General features: G+C 42.8%; 1 long non-coding RNA gene across 12 annotated transcripts in view; it reads left to right on the top strand.

Moving 5' to 3' along the window:
* The window catches only part of LOC123330160, a 104,710-nt gene that overhangs the window by 32,215 nt on the left and 52,227 nt on the right, over positions 1 to 20,268 (top strand). The window contains exons 6-7 of one of the 12 annotated variants that reach the window (XR_006545880.2): positions 14,141 to 14,227; positions 18,901 to 18,931. The exons of 10 other annotated variants lie outside the window; for them this stretch is intronic. This is a non-coding gene — a long non-coding RNA (uncharacterized LOC123330160). Of the gene's footprint in view, positions 1 to 14,140; positions 14,228 to 18,900; positions 18,932 to 20,268 lie in introns of those variants that run through there. One more of the 12 variants, XR_006545879.2, reaches the window with a different exon arrangement.

The raw sequence follows: 20,268 nt of genomic DNA, 5'->3' as shown, positions 1-20,268 counted from the left end.
TGCCATGCTCAGGCTCTCTCTAGTTGCCGTGAGCAGGCGCTTCTCTCCAGTCGCAGAGTGCGGGCTTCTCCTGTTGTGGAGCACTGGCTGTAGGCTAGCAGGCTCAGCAGCTGCAGCACGTATGCTTAGTTGCCCCACGGCAATGTAGAATCTTCCTGAACCATGGATTGAACCATTGTCTCCTACATTGGTAGGTGGCTTCTTAGCCACTGGATCACCAGGGAGGTCCCTTAGCCCCATACTTTACAGGGATTTTTTTTGTACTTAAAAATCCTTTTTCTTTCCAGATAGCTGCATGGGCATGTAAAACAAGGCATATTTTGAGTCTGTACACGTATTCATGTACCAGGCTTCCCTGGTGGCTCAGACGGTAAAGGATCTGCCAGAAGTTTAGGAGACTGGGGTTCAATCCCTGGGTCGAGAAGAGTCCCTGGAAAGGGGAATGACTGCCCACTCCGGTTTTCTTGCCTGGAGAATCCCACGGACAGAGGAGCCTGGTGGGCTACAGTCCACAGGGTCACAAAGAGTCCGACACGACTTAGCAACCAAGCGCACGCGTATATTTATAGTTTTTCCTTTTTCTAAGGTTAAGGCTCGAGTTAGGACCATTAGCTCACCTCTGGGCTGAAGTGTTAGGCGGCAAAGGTTTTGCTTCTGTAGCAGTATAGGCTCTCACAATAGCATACCCTGCCCTGCCGCCTCCAACGAAACCACTGCCGTCAGTAAACCATTCTTCTCAGGGTTGTCTATTGCCTGGTCTGTTAGGTCAGGGCTGCAGGCATAAACCTGGTCACAGGTTTCAAGGCAGGACTGTGTTAGTTCTGGGCTTTCTGCAGGCATTGGTGTCGTGGGGCTGAGGGTGTGGCAGGTGTTGAGGGTTAGTTCTGGGGCGTCAAGGAGCCTGGCGCTTAGTAAGAAGGCCTCCAGTAAGCCATGGTGGTCTTTAATCTCCCGAATCCCTTGTACTTGATGAGGGGTCTAGACTTCCAGTGGCACTCCAAAGGTAAGCTTGTTAGCTTCTTCCTGTAATAAAGAGATGGCAGCTACCACCCGGAAGCAGCCATGGACCACAGAATCTAGTTGTTTGGAAAAATAGCCTATAGGCTGAGGAACTTCTCCTAGCTTTTGTACAGGGACCCCCCCAGAGTTGTCCCCTAGCTTCTCAGCTATGTACAAAATAAATGGCTTTTTGAAACTGGGAGACCCAGAGCAGGAGCTTTGGGTGAGGATCTGTTTGATGTTATTAAGAACCAGTCTAGAGTAACGGTTCTGTATCTGGGTCTTAAGTGGCTTCATACAGAGGCTTGGCCACTAGTCTGCATCCTGGAATCCAAATTCTGCAAAATCCCGCCACACCTAAGAAAGGATGATTTTTCGCTTGTTTTGGGGGCACTTAGGCCTAATATAGCTTCTTTTCTATAAGGAGATAACTGTCTGCTTCCAGGGTTTATAATATATCCCAGGTATTTAACTTGTTGCTTTGAGGTTTGAGCTTTTTTTTCTGGGAGATCCTGTAGCCCCAATGTTAGTTGCTCAGTTGTGTCCGACTCTTTGTGACCCCATGGACTGTAGCCCGCCAGGCTCCTCTGTCCATGGGATTCTCCAGGCAAGAATACTGGAGTGGGTTGCCATTTCCTCCTCAGGGATCTTCCTGACCCAGGGATCAAACCTGAGTCTTCTTGCGTCTCCTGCATTGGCAAGTGTATTCTTTACCACTAGCACCACCGAACAAGTGTGGGCTGTCTTGAGACCCCTGAGGCAATACTGCCCAGGTACTGTTGCGTTTGGCCCGAGTAGGGGTTCATCCACTTGAGGGCAGACATACTGAGATGAGGAATGAGTTGGGATGCGAAAGAAGGCATCCTTGAGGTCAAGCACAGTAAACCATTTGGCATCTCCAGGAATCTGAACTAATATAAGGATCGGCTGTAAGAGATATATGGGGACCACTGCCTTGTTTACTGCGCTAAGGCTTGCACCATTCCACATTCCCAACTGGCTTAACAACTGGCAAAGTAGGGGTATTGCATGGAGACTGACCAGGCACTAAGAGGCTGTGTTTTAAGAATTTATTTATGAGAGTTTGCAAACCGTTTTTTGCTTCCAACTTTATAGGGTACTGTCTCTTGTTAGGATAAGTGACTTGATAGCCTTCCCAGGGATTCTTTTGTCCCAAACTGTAGGGTTTGCTATGTGTAGAATATGGCTGGGAACAGGCTCTTGTTCTTCCAGCTGATTTGTCTTCAAATCAAGAGAAGGTTGCTTGGGGCCTGTTAATCGTGATATGGCCCCATGGAGCCGAGCAGGTCTCTCCCCAGTTGTGGAACAGGACACTCAGGCACCGCTGGAAAGCCATGTGAGATTAAATGCGGCTCGGATTGGCTAGTGAGACACCTAGTGAAGTAATGGGCTTTCCGTCCACACCAGTCACTGTACAGGTTTTGGAGGGAAGAGGCCCAGTGTGAGAGCTCAGGCAGAGTAAGTGGCTCCCATATCGATTAATAATTGATTTTCTTGCCTACCGTGTCAAGGACAACCCAGGACTCCTACGTGGAGATAGATGTCTCGTTGAGGAGAGCTGCCAGGCCACCTCAGTCATCCAGTGTGGCCGTCTCAGGAGCGGGAGCCCCCATTCCCTTTCAGGACTGGGGACAATCCCACTTGCAGTCTCCCTGTTTGTAGCAGACTGGACGTGGACCAGGGGGTTCTTTTTGGCACTTTTGGGCCCAGTGGCTGGTCGACTTACATTTGAAGCATCCCTCTTGTTGGTTTACTGTCCTCCAGGTGGATGGTTAAGCTTCTTTGTCCCCTTGGGTTGTCCTGTGGTCGCAGGGCGTGGCTGACGCCTGTGGCTGTAAGCTTGGCCTGAGCCCTGGTCTTCTGTTTTCCTGCCAGTTTCTCTCTTCCTACTCAGCTTGATCTCGATTATTAAATACCCCAAAGGCCACCTCTAGGAATTGGGGCATTGCGGTTTGTAGGCCTAATTGTAACTGTTGGAGTTTCTGCCTAATATTAGAGGCAAACTGGCTGGTAAAATGTTGTCCCAGCAGGGATTGACCCTCAGGATGGATCAGTGTTAGGAAATTTTCTAAAAGCCTCCACAAACCATCCCTGAAAGAGGGTTGGATTTCCTTTTTTTTCTTGGGTCAGTTCTTTAACTATCCATAGTTAACTGGCTTTTTGATGCGCTTTCTCATCCCTTCTGACACACACTGGATTGTGGGCTTCTTGGCTTCTGTTCCCTCCAGGAGTTATAATTCCAGTGGGGCTCCTGATTTGGGACTGCATCTCCACCCACAACAAAATGCCCGGGTTGGTCCCTGGCAAGGTGGTCCCCAGGCCCCTGGGCTGCTGTCCATACTTCTCTGATGTTCTTCAGGGGCACAGCAAGTAGGTAGGACTATTTGGATATCCTTCCAAGTTAAATCAAGGGCCGGAGTTTGGCCCTAAAACTGTTCAACAAACATACTAGAGTCTTCAGAAAATTGGCCCAGGCTCTGTCTGCATTGGGCTAAATTGGTTACAGAGAAGGACATGTGTACTCTGGTTGTCTCATCACCATTTGCCACTTTCCTCAGAGGGCATACTTTTCCCGATCCTGGGTGATAGGAAGTTCCACTATGAGTTATCCCAGAGGGACTAGTCTCTCTCCTGGGGTAGCAGAGACCATAAAGGGACATAGGGAGGTGGCGTGTGGGATTGGGCAGAGGGATCTGAAGGAATAGGTGCCTCTAGGGAAGTAGGTGGCTCTGGAAAAGCAGGGGAGACTTGGTTTCCTCCCTGAAAGTTGGGAAAGGTTAAAAGAGGATCATCAGAAATGTTGGGAGTGTTTTTTAATTCCTCAGACTTGAATACAGGAGCAGAGGGCAGGGTTTTGGTAAAGAACCGTGAAGGCTCGAACATAGGGAACCTCAGTCCATTTTCCCATCTTGTGACAGTAAAGAGCCAATTGCAAGATAGTATCGTAATTTAAGACCCATTTTAGGCCTTTATTCCTCTATCCCCCTCAACTTATATAAAGGCCATGCATTGTTACCATAGGATTTAAGTTCTTGCCTTTTCAGCCCTCTGTTTTTAAAAATTTCCATTTTGGGGGGATACATTCCAGAGGTGTTTCATCTCGCTCAGAAGAGGGTCCTCCCATGTTGAGTCCCCTGCAGTTGAGAGTGCTCCTGGAAACGAAGTCCAGCATCCCAGAGACATTGACTAGGAGACTTTTGTCAGAAGAGGGTTGGAGTGTCCTCCAAATTCCCTTCTTACCTAATGGGATTTGGGGCTTCCTCTATTCCCCTATCACTCATCCAGATGTCTCTGGTACTCAGTCCCTCCTGCCGGTGGGGTGGGGGCGGCGGTGTCCCCTGGTAGCAGATGTTTGCACCAGTCATGGTTCAAACCATGACTCTTCCTAAGGGGGATCTGTTGCCTAGAATGCCAATGTCCTGTAACAATTTTCCTGGTGTTGGGTCGGGTTGTATTCAAGACTGAGCAGCTATAAAGCCTCGGATATGGGCCTCTTGGAGGTGGCCAGCCCCATAGGTAGTCTGTAGCAAGATATGGGCTGCCAAGGCCTGGAGCGAGGGGTGCAAAAAGGAACTCCTGGAGGAATTAAAGTTGGGCAGAAAGTGCCACAGGGGTCAGGACCTGCGGGCCTACAGGTGGGAGTATTCCCACAGGGGATATTTTTGGACATAGAGTAGGGTGAGAGACTTGGCAGCAGAAGAACCCAGAGTTCCTTCCCCTGTCTGGTGGCTGCAGTCAAGGTGGGGAGAGCCTGATGTTTCCATCTGACACAGGCAACAGCCAGTTCGGACAGTTTTCCGTATAATTTAACATACCAAGCCAATTAGTTTAGGATCTCGCTTTGGGATGGTCCAGGGGCCCTTTGAAGCACCCCAAAGCTAGCTGGAGGTCAAAAGAACTTTAATTAGAATTTGACATTTGAAAAGTCTGTCAAAAATTTCATAAAGCTTTAAAATAACCCAGTCAGATAGAATCATAGGTCACTGTGGAACAATTATTCCTTGAGCTAAGGTGAAAAAAAAGATTTCAAAAGTAAATGCAGATCACTTAAAGGCACAGAAATTCACGCAATCTGTTATCAAAAGCAGCATTCCAGGGAAAGTTTGTTCTCTTATGAGAAAGAGGCCAAATCCAGTCTTGCATCAGCCTATCTTAAAAAAAAATCCATTTACCTAATTAAGTTTAATCCAACCTTAGAGAATCCTATGACCCAGCAATCCCACTGCTGGGCATACACACTGAGGAAACCAGAATTGAAAGAGACACATGTGCCCCAATGTTCATCGCAGCACTGTTTATAATAGCCAGGACATGGAAGCAACCTAGATGTCCATCAGCAGTTGCATGGATAAGAAAGCTGTGGTACATATACACAATGGAGTATTATATTACTCAGCCATTAAAAAGAATACATTTGAATCAGTTCTAATGAGGTGGGTGAAACCGGAGCCTATTATACAGAGTGAAGTAAGCCAGAAAGAAAAACACCAATACAGTATACTAACGCATATATATGGAATTTAGAAAGATGGTAACGATAACTGAAAGATGATAACGATAACCCTGTATTTGAGACAGCAGAAGAGACACAGATGTATAGAACAGTCTTTTGGACTCTGTGGGAGAGGGAGAGGGTGGGATGATTTGGGGGAATGGCATGGAAACATGTATAATATCATATAAGAAATGAATCACCAGTCCAGGTTCGATACAGGATGCTTGGGGCTGGTGTACTGGGATGACCCGGAGGGATGGTACAGGGTGGGAGGTGGGAGGGGGGTTCAGGATGAGGAACACGTGTATGCCCGTGGCGGATTCATGTTGATGTGTGGCAGAACCAGTACAATATTGTAAAGTAAAAAAAAAAAAAAGGCAGTGAAGTGATAAAAAAAAAAAAAAGAAAATCCTGACCACATACAAAATTCTTTTCTCAGTGTTCCTCTTCCACAAACCTTCTGCACTTTTCTGTAGCCAGACTTTGTTTCTTATTCTTTTCATTTATAAATAATCAGTTTCAGGACAAACCAACCCTTTTTCCTTGAACAAAATATATTCCCATTCCTTATACCTTCTTTTCTAAAAACACATCGTTTCTTTAAGCAACCAGGAGTTGTCTTTTACATTAGCATTCTATAGATTGGTAGAGGACATCTCAAGGTGGCACCAAACTTCTTGCAAGAAGTCAAAAGAGGTACATTTAGGCCTGTTCAGCCATTAATGTTCCCAATATTTTATTTGAAGTGGCCTCTGTATTCAATGAATTCCTATCATGTAACTTAATTTAGTTTTACGTTACCAAAGTTAGGAGGTCCTGTTTTACTTTCTTTTTGGCCATGCTGGGTCTTCATCGCTGTGGTTGCCTTTCCGTAGTTGTGTTAGTGGGGGCTATCTATCGGTGGTGCTCGGGCTTCTCAATGCCTTGGTCTGTCTGGTTCAGAGCGCAGGCTCTAAGGCGCCCAGGCTTCGGTACTTGCAGCTCGTGGGCCCAGGAGTTGCAGCTCTCAGGCTCTAGCACAGGCTCAATAGTTGTGGTGCATGGACTTAGTTGCTCTGTGGCATGTGGGGTCTTCTCAGATCAGGGATCGAACCCGTGTCTCCTGCATTGGCAGGTGGATTCTTTACCACTGGACCGCCAGAAAAGTCCTATACTGAATTCTGATGAATCTAAAGTCAGGTCTGTGTTAATTAAACCCACAAGCTTAAGCCAGTCAAGCTAACTTCTGTAGAACCAGAGATCTAGTTTTCTCACTTGAATTTGTTTATTTAAGCTGCAACACGCAGCATGTGGGATCTTAGTTCCCCAACCTGAGATCGAACCCACACCCCCTGCGTTGGAAGCACAGAGTAAGCCACTGGACCTCCAGGGAAGTCCTGGAATTTGCACTTTTAAAATAAAATACTTATTTATGTATCTGGCTGCACTGCATCTTAGTTGCGGCATGGGATCTTTGATCTTCACTGTGGCATGTGGCGGAGAAGGCAATGGCACCCCACTCCAGTACTCTTGCCTGGAAAATCCCACAGGCGGAGGAGCCTGGTAGGCTGCAGTCCATGGGGTCCCTAAGAGTGTGACATGACCGAGCGACTTCACTTTAACTTTTCAGTTTCATGCATTGGAGAAGGAAATGGCAACACACTCCAGTGTTCTTGCCTGGAGAATCCCACGGATGGGGGAGCCTGGTGGGCTGCCGTCTATGGGGTCACACAGAGTCGGACACGACTGAAGCGACTTAGTAGCAGCAGTGGCATGTGGAATCCAGTTCCCTGACCAGGGATCGAACCTGGGCCCCCTTCATTGGGAGTGTGGAGTCTTAGCCTCTGGACCACTAGGGAAATCTGCCCTCTTGTTTGAATTTAAAATGCCTCCCACCTTTTTTTTCTTTAGTCTGGAGGACTACACATGAATCAGTCAGTTACTGAGAGCCCAGGCAGAATAGTTACATTGCAAAAGCAGAGGAGGGAAAAATGTAAGCTCCTTCTCTTCTTTGTGTTCTCTAAAATCCCACCAAGCAACCCAAGGTTGGACTCTCCAGCAAAGTGGGTTGCATTTATATTTCAAGATTTAAATGTTCCGCCATGCCCACGATTTTGGCGGAGACTGGCAGGAGCAGTTGGACAGATAAGACTACGTGAAACAAAGATGCCAATGCCAAAATCTTAAAGACACAAACAAGCAGTTTTCATGATAAAGGGGCTGGCAGTGAAGGTATTAGGATCAAGGGAGAGGTTCAGAGAGGAGGGACAGAAAAGACTGAAAAAGGGAAAGAGACAGCAGGAAAATAAAGGGGAGACTCCTGGGATGATAGGACTTCCAGCCACTACATGATGTGAGTTTGAAACCTCTATCACTCTCATAAGCCTTGCATCAGGGAGAGCCTGCTCCCACCTCTGTTCACCACCTGTCCAGGTCAGCTTGCCAGCCAGAGGGATCAGGTGACAGGTTGAGAGGAGTGATGCTCTAGGTGCCTGACGTCCACTGTCAAAGATGGAGAAGACAGAGAAGTAGAGCGATCTCAGGAAAGGGAAAAGGACAGCGGGGAAGGGAATGCATTGTCTGAATAAGGGTGCTGAAGCCTCCAGGGGGCAGGAAGGCAGGCTTAGCAAAGGGGATGACTCTGGACCAAGAGGCTCAGGTGGCCACTTGTCACCCATGGGAAAACTGCATTCAGTGATTCTGGAGATGCCCAGATCTCCCCAGAAGGGGACAACTGTCCCACTTTGGGCGCCATAAATCTGATGCCAACCAGGGTTCTTAGCCTTCCCCAGTCAATAGAAACTGACTAGAGGCCAGACAGGAAATCAGGCAAGGCTTTGCTGGGGACCCTGCTGCAGCACTGGGCGGGGGGAGTGAGAACAACAGGTTCCCTTGCTTTCTTGCTCTCACTGGAGCGGGCAAGCTTGTTCTTTATACCGAGTGAAGGTGTGTCCAGGGGTCAGGCTGCAGGGGTGGCTTAGGCGGTTTGCCCACCCCTCAGGCGGTGGTATGTGCAGGGGCCATGTGTAAGTACCCTGCCTTTGCTTCCAACACCTTGTTTCTGCTCCAGACTCTTCAGAAGTGGCAGGTGGATTTTTTGGTCTCTGTTTTTTTTTTTTGGTCCAGAATTTGCCCCAGCTGCTCATGCATACAGTTATTTTTAGTCCCATATCATTTCTTTGCCTTTTGTTGCTGGAGGAGAGGTGTTGTCCAGGTGCAGGCGCTGCAGCAAAGGGTCCCAGCCTGTCTTAGCTCCGCTGTGCTCCAACACCAAATACAGCTGTAGGGTCATGTGAGCCCAGATGTGATCTGTTTGCCTGTCGGTTCAAAGGATTCTTATCTTTGAAGTCCAGTAACGGCCAGCATTGGACGTCTTCACTGTTTGTAATCCCCTTTCCCAGGGACCCGGCCTTTCCAGGTGTCACGTCGTGTGTTTTCTCATGGCCGAAAGCAGTCAAGATTCTGTTTTCAAGTCTCTTTGGATTTTCTTCCCTAGGGATCTCTCTCTGTCTCGCTCGCTCGCTCTCATTCTCTTTCTCTGTCTTTGCCATGCATGTTATTTCCTTTTAAGCCTGTGTAAGTATTTCCATTTATCTTGCTCACTCTTCAAAAGTCCAGTTTTCCAAACCCTCTTCTGTGTTTCTCAGTCTGTTTTTCCTGAGACCCTTTCATCTTCTCTTCTGTGCTACTTTAATTTTCTTTCTTTCACTTGTCTCCTGGGTTTTGCCAGCTCATGTTTTGCTCGTTATTTATGCAATGCTCGTGCATCTTCTTAGTCTCATTCTTGGGCTCTGGTTTCATGGAAGAGTTGTTTTTTTTAAACGGAAGATGAAATATCTGGTCAGATTTTTTTTCACCTGCTTTGTGGTAACAGTTTCCTAACAAGCGTTTTCCGGTGTTCACATTTGTCCTGCTTTTTTTTTCCTTTCTTTCCTTCTAGTATCTTTGCATAGGGTCCTCTTTGATTATTCGTCTTTGCCTGAGGTGAGCTTTTCAGGTAGAGCTGGGACCCTTTTGCAGGCCAGCAGGAATTTTCCTAATGGCCTGGGGTTATTATAATCTTTACTTTTCCCCAGGTGGTAAAGCAGGCAGCCACAGAGATATTCACAATGTGAAACCATGGGTATTGGAAAAAAACACCAACGTAAGAATCTCCAAAATTTCTTCCATAAAAGCAATGAGAAAACTGGCTAAAATGGTCAGAATTAACTTTCCCAAACTCTGGAAATTTACCAAAGACTTGCAATGATTCAGGGAGTGTTTATGCAAGAAAAATGGCTGACTCTTAGAACAGTGAAGTCTTTAGTAAATTTGTGTTTTATTGTGTGAAATACATGTAACATAAAATTTAACACCTTAAACTTTACAGTCCAGTAATATCACATACACTCACACTCTTGTGCAACCACTGTCTCAATTCATCACCATATTTCTTTTCATCTTGTAAAACTGAAGCTCTATACTTTTTTTTTTTTTTTGCTCTATACTTTTTAAATAACAGCTCCCTATTCTTCCCTCTTCCCACTCCAGAACCACCATTTTAGTTTCTGTCTTTATGAATTTGACTACTCTGAGTACCTCATACAAGTGAAATCATACAGTATTTGTCTTTAATTTCACTGGCTCATTTCACTTATCAAAATGCTGTCAAGGTTTACCCGTGTTGTAACATTTTGGAGAATTTTCTTTTTAAGGCTGTATAATATTCCATTGTACGTGTCCACGGCATTTTGCTTATCCATTCATCAGTTGTGGACGCTTAGTTGCTTCTGTGTGTTAGCGGTTGTGAATAATGCTGCTGTAAACATGGGTGTACAAAGACCTCTTTGAGCCTTGCTTTAAGTTCTCCAAGATATATACCATGAGGGCAGGGAGGGAGCTATTCCATCAGGCTAGGAGGACTACATGGCCCTCTTGCAAATGGAATTCTGCCTCTTCAAGGATGCAGTGTGAAGTTCCCAGCATCTATTGGCAATACAAGGATTTCGTGGTGTTTTAGTAATATAGTAAGCATGTGTATATTGTCACCCTGCTTATTTAACTTATATGCAGAGTCCATCATGAGAAGCACTGGGCTGGAAGAAGCACAAGCTGGAATCAAGACTGCCGGGAGAAATATCAATAACCTCAGATATGCAGATGACACCACCCTTATGGCAGAAAGTGAAGAGGAACTAAAAAGCCTCTTGATGAAGGTGAAAGAGGAGAGTGAAAAAGTTGGCTTTAAACTCAACATTCAGAAAACGAAGATCATGGCATCTGGTCCCATCACTTCATGGGAAATAGATGGGGAAACAGTGGAAACAGTGTCAGACTTTATTTTTGGGGGCTCCAAAATCACTGCAGATGGTGACTGCAGCCATGAAATTAAAAGATGCTTACTCCTTGGAAGGAAAGTTATGACCAACCTAGATAGCATATTGAAAAGCAGAGACATTACTTTGCCAACAAAGGTCCATCTAGTCAAGGCTATGGTTTTTCCAGTGGTCATGTATGGATGTGAGAGTTGGACTGTGTAGAAGGCTGAGCACCAAAGAATTGATGCTTTTGAACTGTGGTGTTGGAGAAGACTCTTGAGAGTCCCTTGGACTGCAAGGAGCTCCAACCAGTCCATTCTGAAGGAGATCAGCCCTGGGATTCCTTTGGAAGGAATGATGCTAAAGCTGAAACTCCAGTACTTTGGCCACTTGATGCCTCTTGATGCGAAGAGTTGACTCATTGGAAAAGACTGTGATGCTGGGAGGGATTGGGGGCAGGAGGAGAAGGGAACGACAGAGGATGAGATGGCTGGATGGCATCACTGGCTCAATGGACGTGAGTCTGGGTGAACTCTGGGAGTTGGTGATGGACAGGGAGGCCTGGTGTGCTGCGATTCATGGGGTCGCAAAGAGTCGGACATGACTGAACAACTGAACTGAACTGAAGCATATGTATGTAAGTTTTTAGAATTGGTACTAGAAATTGAGGGGCTGCCCATGTGGCACAGAATCTGCCTGCCAATGCAGGAGACACAAGAGAGACAGATTTGATCCCTGGGTTGGGAATATCCCCTGGAGTAGAAAATAGCAACTCAACTCTGGTATTCTTGCCTGAAGAATCCCATGAACAGAGGAGCCTGGCAGGCTACAATCTATGGGGTCATAAAGAAGAGTCAGATACAAATGAGCGACCAGCACTTTCACTTCACTTTTTAATTTATATTAACTATGTTTCTGATTTTTTTGAGAAACTGCCCATACAGGGCTCAAGGTTTCCCGTTTATCCACCTCTTCATCAACATTTGCTGTTTTTTGGATAGTGGCCATCCTAATGGGTGTAAGATACTATCTCACTTTGGTTTTGATTTGTATTTCCTTATTGATTGAGTGATGTTAAGCATCTTTTCCTGTGCTCATTGGCCATTTGTTTATTTTCATTGGAGGAATGTCCAAATCTTTTGCCCATTTTTGAAGTGGGTTGTTTTTTGGTTGAGTTTTAGAAATTCTGTATTTGTTCTACATATTAAGCCCTTAGATACATGACTTACTGCCAAGGTCCAGCCCCGGCTGATCCAGGGTATTCGAAGGGGAGACGGTGTCGGCGACTATTTAAATATTAATTAGAGATATAAAGAGTAATAGAATGAGGATAGCTCAGTAGGAAAATTCAGGGGAGAAAAGAGGCTGAGTAGCTTGGTTTACGCAGAAAATCAATATAACCTGTGACACCAGGTTAGCTCTGACCACGGAGGCCGCAGGCACCTTCTTAGACACCTTCTTGAGTGGGTCTTAGAAGCCCAGGCAAATAAATGGTCACAGAAGACCTCCGCGCTCCAGATGGAGACTCAGCTGGAAATTGAGAAGAAAGAATGACATGGGGAGACCAAGCTTTGGTGAGCAAGGCCCGTAGCTTTATTTTCAACAGGGGTTTTTATACCCTTAGTTACACATAGAGGATAATAGGGGATGTGAAATCATGCAAAGTCAGCAGTCTTTGATCCTTATCAAAAACCAGGGTTTCTTTCCTGCAAATTTATCGTATACAAATGGTTTAGGTGATTTACATCATCTTCTGGCCAGAAGGCCTATTAACATTTTGTAACTCTTGACAAAGGTTTGTCAACCGTAAGACTTATTTTCTCTAAGAGTAATTATTTTAAGGTTTGGCGCCATCTTCCGAAGGTGTTAGATAAAATTGCATTCCTATAGGGCAGAGGTGTAATGGGTTTACAACAAAGGAAAGAATTTATTACCTTAAGGGTCTAAAGTTGCTAACACCAAGGCCACTACTTATTTTTTCTACATACCAACTATATTAATTAATACATGTTCAAGGATACAATACAGGAGATGTGGAAACTTGGCAGCAAGCATTGGCTCATCAATGAAATCTTTTACTAGTTTATTCTGACAGTTTCTAACTCTCTGAGAGGCTCTAAGCTATTTGAATATCTTAAGCTTCCTGTGCCTCTGGAGGCTGGGAGACTGTAAACAATCATATGCATAGCTGTAGGAGTCCAGGTAAACTTGTCAGGCGAGTTAGAGAGCTATCTGAGGGGTTTGGATTTAAACACTCCTAATGCCCAGGAACTTTATTAATTGGAGCTGTAAGTTAACTCTTTGTCAGAGAGAGCGAGATGGTGGTGGGGGACAGCCCCCAGTAAAGTCAGAGGTGAGAGCACAAAGCAATAAAGTAGGCAGACTCTGGTTTTTTGGGGGTAGATGCTCTAGAATATCCAGGGGGACTCCTGAGGCTCGATCCCGCCTTTGCGTATGCTGAGCCTCCTTCCTCATGACCTTTGTCATGAGTGGAGTGCCTCTCGCCGGCTCCTGGCAACTTACAAATATTTTCTCCCAGCCTTTTAACTCTGTGGATAATGTCTTTTGATGTACAAAATTTTAAAAATCTTCATTAAGTCTAATTTTCTTTATTATTTGTTCTTTTGGTGTCATATCCAGGAAATCATTGCCAAATTTAGTGTTGTGAAGCTCTTGTCCAATTTTTTTTCTAAGAGCTTTAATTCAGGTCTTATATTTAAGTTTTTGATCCATTTTGAGTTAAAAGTTTTGTATATGGTATGAGATAAGGGCCCAATTTCATTCTTTTGCATGAGGATACTCAGTTTCTTGAGCATCATTTGTTGAAAAGACAAATTCTCATTGAATGGTCTTGGCACTGTTATCAAAATTTATTTGACCATATAGGTGAGGGTTTATTCCTGGGCCATTTCTATTCTATACCATTGGTCTATATGTCTGTCTTTATGTTAAAACCACACTGTTTTGATTATGGTGGCTTTGTAGTAAGTTTTGAAATCAGCTATCTGGTTTTTCCTTTTCCAGACTGTTTTGACTGTTCAGGGCCCTTCAGTTTCTATACGAATTTTAAAATGAGTTTTTCTGAAAAAAAAAAATCATTGGAATTTTGATTGAGATTGCATTGAATCTGTAGGTTGTTTGGGTAGCATTGACATTTTAAATAATGATGTCTTCCAGTTCACGAACATGCGGTATATTACTGTTTATTTCTGTTGTCTTTTATTTCTTTCAGTGATTTTTGTACTTTTCGTTGTATGAGTCTTTACCACCTTGGTTAAATTAACTGCTGAATATTTTATTCTTTTTGATGCTGTTGTAAATGGACTTGTTTTTTCAATTTCTTTTTCAGATAGTTTATTGTTCATGTGAACCTTTTCAGATAGTTCATTCATTTAGATCACCACAGAGCACTGAGAAGAGTTCCCTGTACTACAGGGTAGGTTCTCATTAGTTACCTGTTTTATACATAGTATCAACAGTGTGTATATGTCAACCCCAATCTCCCAGTTCATCCTACCCTTCCTTCCTCCCTTGGAATCCATATGTTTGATCTCTACCTCTGTGTCTCTCTTTCTGCTTTACAAATAAGATCATCTGTACCATTTTTCTAGATTCCACACATATGCATTAATGTGTGACATATTTTTTTCTTTCTGACTTACCTCACTCTGTATGACAGTCTCTAGATCCATCCACATCTCTCCAAATGGCACTATTTTCATTCCTTTTTATGGCTGAGTAATATCCCATTGTATGTATGCACCACATCTTCTTTATCCATTCCTCTGTTGATGGACATTTAGGTTGCTTCCATGTCCTGGCTACTGTGAATAGTGAACACTGAGGTACGTGTATCTTTTTGAATTATGGTTTTCTCTGGGTATGTGCCCAGGAGTGGAGTTGCTGGGTCATGTGGCATTCCTATTTTTTCACTTTTTGAGGAACCTCCATACTGTTCTCCATAGTGGCTATATTAATTTACATTTCCACTAATAGTGCAAGAGGGTTCCCTTTCCTCCACAACCTCTCCAGCATTTATTGTTTGTAGATTTTTTGTTATGACCATTCTGACTGGTATTATTATAGTTTTGATTTGCATTTCTCTAATAATTAGTGATGTTGAGCATGTTTTCATGTGTTTGTTGGCCATCTGTATGTCTTCTTTGGCGAAATGTCTGTTCTGGTCTTCTGCCCGGTTTTTGATTGAGTTACTTGGTTTTTTTTTTTTAATACTGAGCTGCATGAGCTGTTTATATATTAATATTTTGGTGATTAATCCGTTGTCAGTTGCTTCGTTTGCAAATATTTTCTCCCGCTGCTGATTTCTGTTTGCTAGTAACGTGTCAAGGATTTTGTATCAATGTTCATAAAGGATTTGGTCTGTAGTTTCCTTGTAGTGCTTTGTCGGGCTTCGGTATTAGGGTTATGCTGGCCTCAGAAAATGAATTAGAAAGTATTGCCTCCTCTTCAGTTGTTGGGGAAAGTTTGAGAAGGTTTGGTGTTCGCTCCTATTTAAAGGTTTGGTAGAATTTACCAGTGAAGCTGTCACATCAAGGACTTTCCTTTTTTTTGGCCATGGTGCACAGCTCACGGGATCTTATTTCCCCAACCAGGCATCAAACCTGGGCCCCCTGCAAGTGGAAGCACAGAGTCCTAACCACTGAACTGCCAGGGAATTCCCTAGGATTTTTCTTGGGAGATATTTAAAAGATTGAGATACAAGTGACATATAGCATTATATTAGTTTTAGGTGTAGGACATAGTGATTTGATATATGTATGTATTTTGAAACAATGACCATATACATTAACATCTACCACCACACAAATAGTAGTTATAATGATTTTTTCTCCTGTTGAGAACTTAAGATTTGCTCTCCTAGCGACTTTCAAATATATGATGCAGTGGTCACCATCTTGTGCGTTAATCCTCAGGAGTTATTTATCTTATAACTGGAAGTTTATACCTACTGATGGCCTGCCTGCACCTGTTTCACCTGGTCTCTGCAACTGCTATCTCTGTTATCTGTATCTGTGAGAGTTTTTTTTTTTATTCTATGTATAAATGAGGTCATACAGTATTTGTGTTTCTTTGTATGAATTTAATTTTATTTAGCATAATGCCTTCAAGGTCCATCCATATTGTCACAAATTGCCAGCTGTCCTTTTTGTAACTGAATAATATGCGATTATCCATTATAATGGAATTAATATACATATAATATTTATATGTATTATATTATGGAATTATATATAATTATATGTATAACTCACTACTTATATAATATGGAATTATATATATAAATCTATATATATATATATATATTATTTACTACTTCTTCATTCATTCATCCATCAATGGACATTTAACTTGTTTCCATGTCTTACTGTTGTAAATAATGCTGCTGTGAACATTGGGCTGCAGCCGTCTTTTTGAGATAGTGCTTTTGTCTTCTTTGGATAAATACTCAGAATGGAATCGCTGAATTGCATGGTAGTTCTGTTTTTCAGTTTTTGAGGAATAGTATGGTTTTCCATAGTGGCTGTGGCAATAGCAATTCAGAGACCCACTAACTGCACAAGGTACATGTACACAATGGAGTATTACTCAGCCATTAAAAAGAATACATTTGAATCAGTTCTAATGAGGTGGGTGAAACTGGAGCCTATTATACAGAGTGAAGTAAGCCAGAAAGAAAAACACCAATACAGTATACTAACATCCTCCCAACACTTAACTATCACATATCTTTTTGATACTAGCCATTCTAACAGATAGGAATTGATGTCTCATTGTGGTTTTGATTTGTGTTTTTCTGATAATCAGTGAGGTTGAGTACATTTTCACGTATCTGTTGGCCATTTGTCTATCTTTGGGAAAATGTCTATTCATTTCTTCTTCCCACCTTTTAACTGGATTATTCTTTTCTTTTGAAGTATATGAGTTCTTTTATATTCTGTTTTTTAAAGAAATATTTATTTTTTGATGCCTAAGTAATAGACATGTGGTTTTTATTACTTTTTAGTATTAAAGGACTCTAAATTCTCTTCACTCTTTTGAAATGTCCATTTTCCCCTCTGACTTAAAAACATAAAACATACTATAAAAGAGATAGAAACACAGGAAAGGACAACTATGGAAAACAAAACTTTCATTCTAACGGTTGTTAGGATTTTATTGTATATACTTCTAATATTCTTCTTAGAGTATTGACATATCCTTTTAAAATTAATTTTTATTGGAGTATAGTTGTTTCACAATGTTGTTAGTTTGTACTGCACAGTAGTCAGTCAGCTATATACTTATGTTGCAGTTTGTCGTTTAGTCACTCCGTCGTGCCTGACATTTTACGACCCCATGGACTGCAGCCCGCAGGGCTCCTCTGTCCGTGGGATTCTCTAGGCAGGAATACTGGAGTGGGTAGCCATTCCCTTCTCCAGGGGATCTTCCCAGCTTGCAGATCAAACCTGGGTCTCCTGCATTGCAGATGGATTCTAGACTGTCTGAGTACCAGGAAAGCCCACATACACTTGTATCTCCTCTTTTTTTAGATTTCCTTCCCATTTAGGTCACCACAGAGCACTGAGTAGAGTTCCCCGAGCTATGTAGGTTCTCGTTAATTACCTATCTTATACTCTGTATAAAATAGTGTGTATATGTCAGTCCTAATCTCCCAATTCATCCCACCCCCTCCATGTTATTTTCAACATTAACTCTTTATCCATCATGTGCTTTGCAAAAATGTTTTCTCTAATTTGATAGGTTGCCTTTTCACTTTGTTGATGGTTTTCTTGGCTGTATAGAAGCTTTTTGGTTTAACGAAGTCCCACTTATTTGTCCTCCTTCTCTTATTGCCTTTACTTTTGGTGTCAAATCCAAGAAATCATTGCCAAGACCAATGTCAAGGAGGTTTCACTCCATTTTTTTCTCCTAAGAATTTAATTTTAATTTCAGTCTTACATTCAACTCTCTTTTAAACTTGTATTATTTTTGGCTGCTCTGGGTCTTCGTTGCTGTGCGTGGCCTTTTTTTCTAGTTGCAACGAGTGAAGGCTACTGTCCAGTTACAGTCTGGGGGCTTCTCTTGTTGTGGAGCAAGGGCTTCAGCGTGCACGAGCCTCAGTAGTCGCAGCTCGTGGGCTGCGTGGTCGCACTGCATGGACTGAGTCGCCCCACCGCATAAGGAATCTTCCTGGGCCAGGGATCGAGCCCGTGTCCTCTGCATTGGCAGGTGGATTCTTGACCACTGGACCACCAGGGTGGTCCTACATTCAACTCGTTAATCCATTTCAGTTGATCTTTGTGTATGATGTACGACAGTGATCCAGTTTCCTCCTTTTGCCTGCGGCTCTCCAGTTTTCCCCATGTGGCTGTTCATTTCCCACCATTTATTGAAGAGACTGTCCTTTCCCCATCGTATATTCCGGTACTGTTGTCATAAATTAGCTGACCGTATGTGTGTGGGTTTATGTCTGGGATTTCTATTCTGTTCCGTTGATCTCTGTGTCCGTTTTTATGCCAGTACCGTTACTGTTTTGACACTATAGCACTGTAGTATAATTTGCAGTCAGGAAGCATGGTGCCTCCAGCCTTGTTCTTCTTAATCAAGATTGTTCTGGCTCTTCGAGGTATTATGTAGTTCCATACAAATTTTAGACTTGTTTATTCTAAATGTGTCGAAAGATGCTGTTGGAATTTTGATAGAGGTTGCATCGAATCTGTAGATTTCTTTGGGTAGTATGGACATTTAAAAATATTCTTCCATTCCATGAGCATAGAATATCTTTCCATTTATTTGTGTCTTCAGTTTATTTTATCAGTGTCTGTAGTGTACAGGTCTTTCAATTCCTTATTCCAGGATATTTTATTCTTTTTGATGGGATTGCTTAAATTTCTCTGATAGTTCAATGTTAGCAGCATATTTTTGTATGTTGATTTTGTATCCTGCAACTTTACCGAATTCATTTCTTAGCTCTAACAGTTTTTTGGTGGAGTCTTTAGGGTTATATATATATATATATATATCTTTTTATTGGCAAACAATGACAGTTTTACTTCTTCCTTTCTGAGTTGGATGACTTTTATTTTTCTTCCGAATTGCTCTGTCTAGGACTTCCAGTACCATGTTTAGTAAGTGGCGAGGGCTTCTCTGGTGGCTCAGTGGTAAAGAATCCACCTGCCAATGCAGGAGACACGGGTATGATCTCTGGTCTGGGAAGATCCCACGTGCCACGGAGCACCTAAGCCCGTGCCCCACCACCACTGAAGCCTGCATGCCCTGGAACTGGGCTCCACAGCAAGAGAAGCCGCTGCAGTGAGAAATCCATGCACCACTGCGAGAGAGCAGCCCCCGCTAGCTACAGTTAGAGAAAAGTCCACGGAGCAACAAAGACCTAGCACAACCAAAATAAATAAATTAAAAAAATAACTGGTGGGAGTGGGCATCTTTGTCTTGTTCCTGATCTTAGAGGGAAAGCTTTCAGCTTTTCATCATTGAGAATGATGTTTTCGTGATGTTTGTTTCTTGATGTAGGTTTTTTAAATCACTTATGAACTTCCCTCTTAGAATTGATTTTGCTGTATCTCATAAGTTTGTGTATATCATATTTCTGTTTTAATTTTTCTCCAGGTATTTTTAAAATCTCTTTTTTCTTTGATCCACTGGTGGTTCAGTAGCATGTTGTTTAATCTCCACATGTTTGTGAATTTTCCAGTTTTCTTCCTGTAATTTATTTCTAGTTTCATACCATTATAGTCAGAAAAGATTCTTGATATGATTTCAATCTTCTTAAGTTTACTGGGACTTGTTTTGTGGCTTAACATGATCTATCCTGGAAAATGTTCCTTGTATACTTGAAGATTGTGTTCTATATATTTTTGAGTAGAGTATTCTGTATATATCTGTTAATCTGGTCTAAAGTGTTAAGGTTGTTTCCTTATTGATTGTCTGGATGATCTATCCATTGATGAAAGTGAAGCACTGAAATCCCCTGCTATTCTATTGGATTATTGTATTATTGGAATGAAAACTGACTAGAAAAAGTCAGCTTTCACCCCAATACCAAAGAAGGGCAATGGCAAAGAATGTTCAAACTACTGCACAATTGCAGTCATTTCACATGCTAGCAAGTTCATGCTCAAAATCCTCCGAGCTAGACTTCAAACAGTATGTGAACCAAGAACTTCCAGGTGTGCAACTTGGATTTAGAAAAGTCAGAGGAACCAGAGATCAAACTGTCAACATTCATTGGATCATAGAAAAAGCAAGAGAATTCCAGAAAAACTACTTCTGCTTCATTGATTAAGCTAAAGCCTTTGACTGTGTGGATCACAATGAACTGTGGAAAATTCTTCAAGAGATGGGACTATCAGACCACCTTACCTGCCTACTGTGAAACCTGTATGCAGGTCAAGAAGCAACAGTTAGAACCAAACATGGAACGATGGATTGGTTCAAAATTGGGAAAGGAGTACATCA

This window comes from Bubalus bubalis, chromosome 2 (assembly GCF_019923935.1).
Source record: "Bubalus bubalis isolate 160015118507 breed Murrah chromosome 2, NDDB_SH_1, whole genome shotgun sequence".
Taxonomy (NCBI): Eukaryota; Metazoa; Chordata; class Mammalia; order Artiodactyla; family Bovidae; genus Bubalus; species Bubalus bubalis.
Note: the sequence above shows the minus strand (reverse complement) of the source record. Positions and strands in the feature narration are given on the sequence as shown.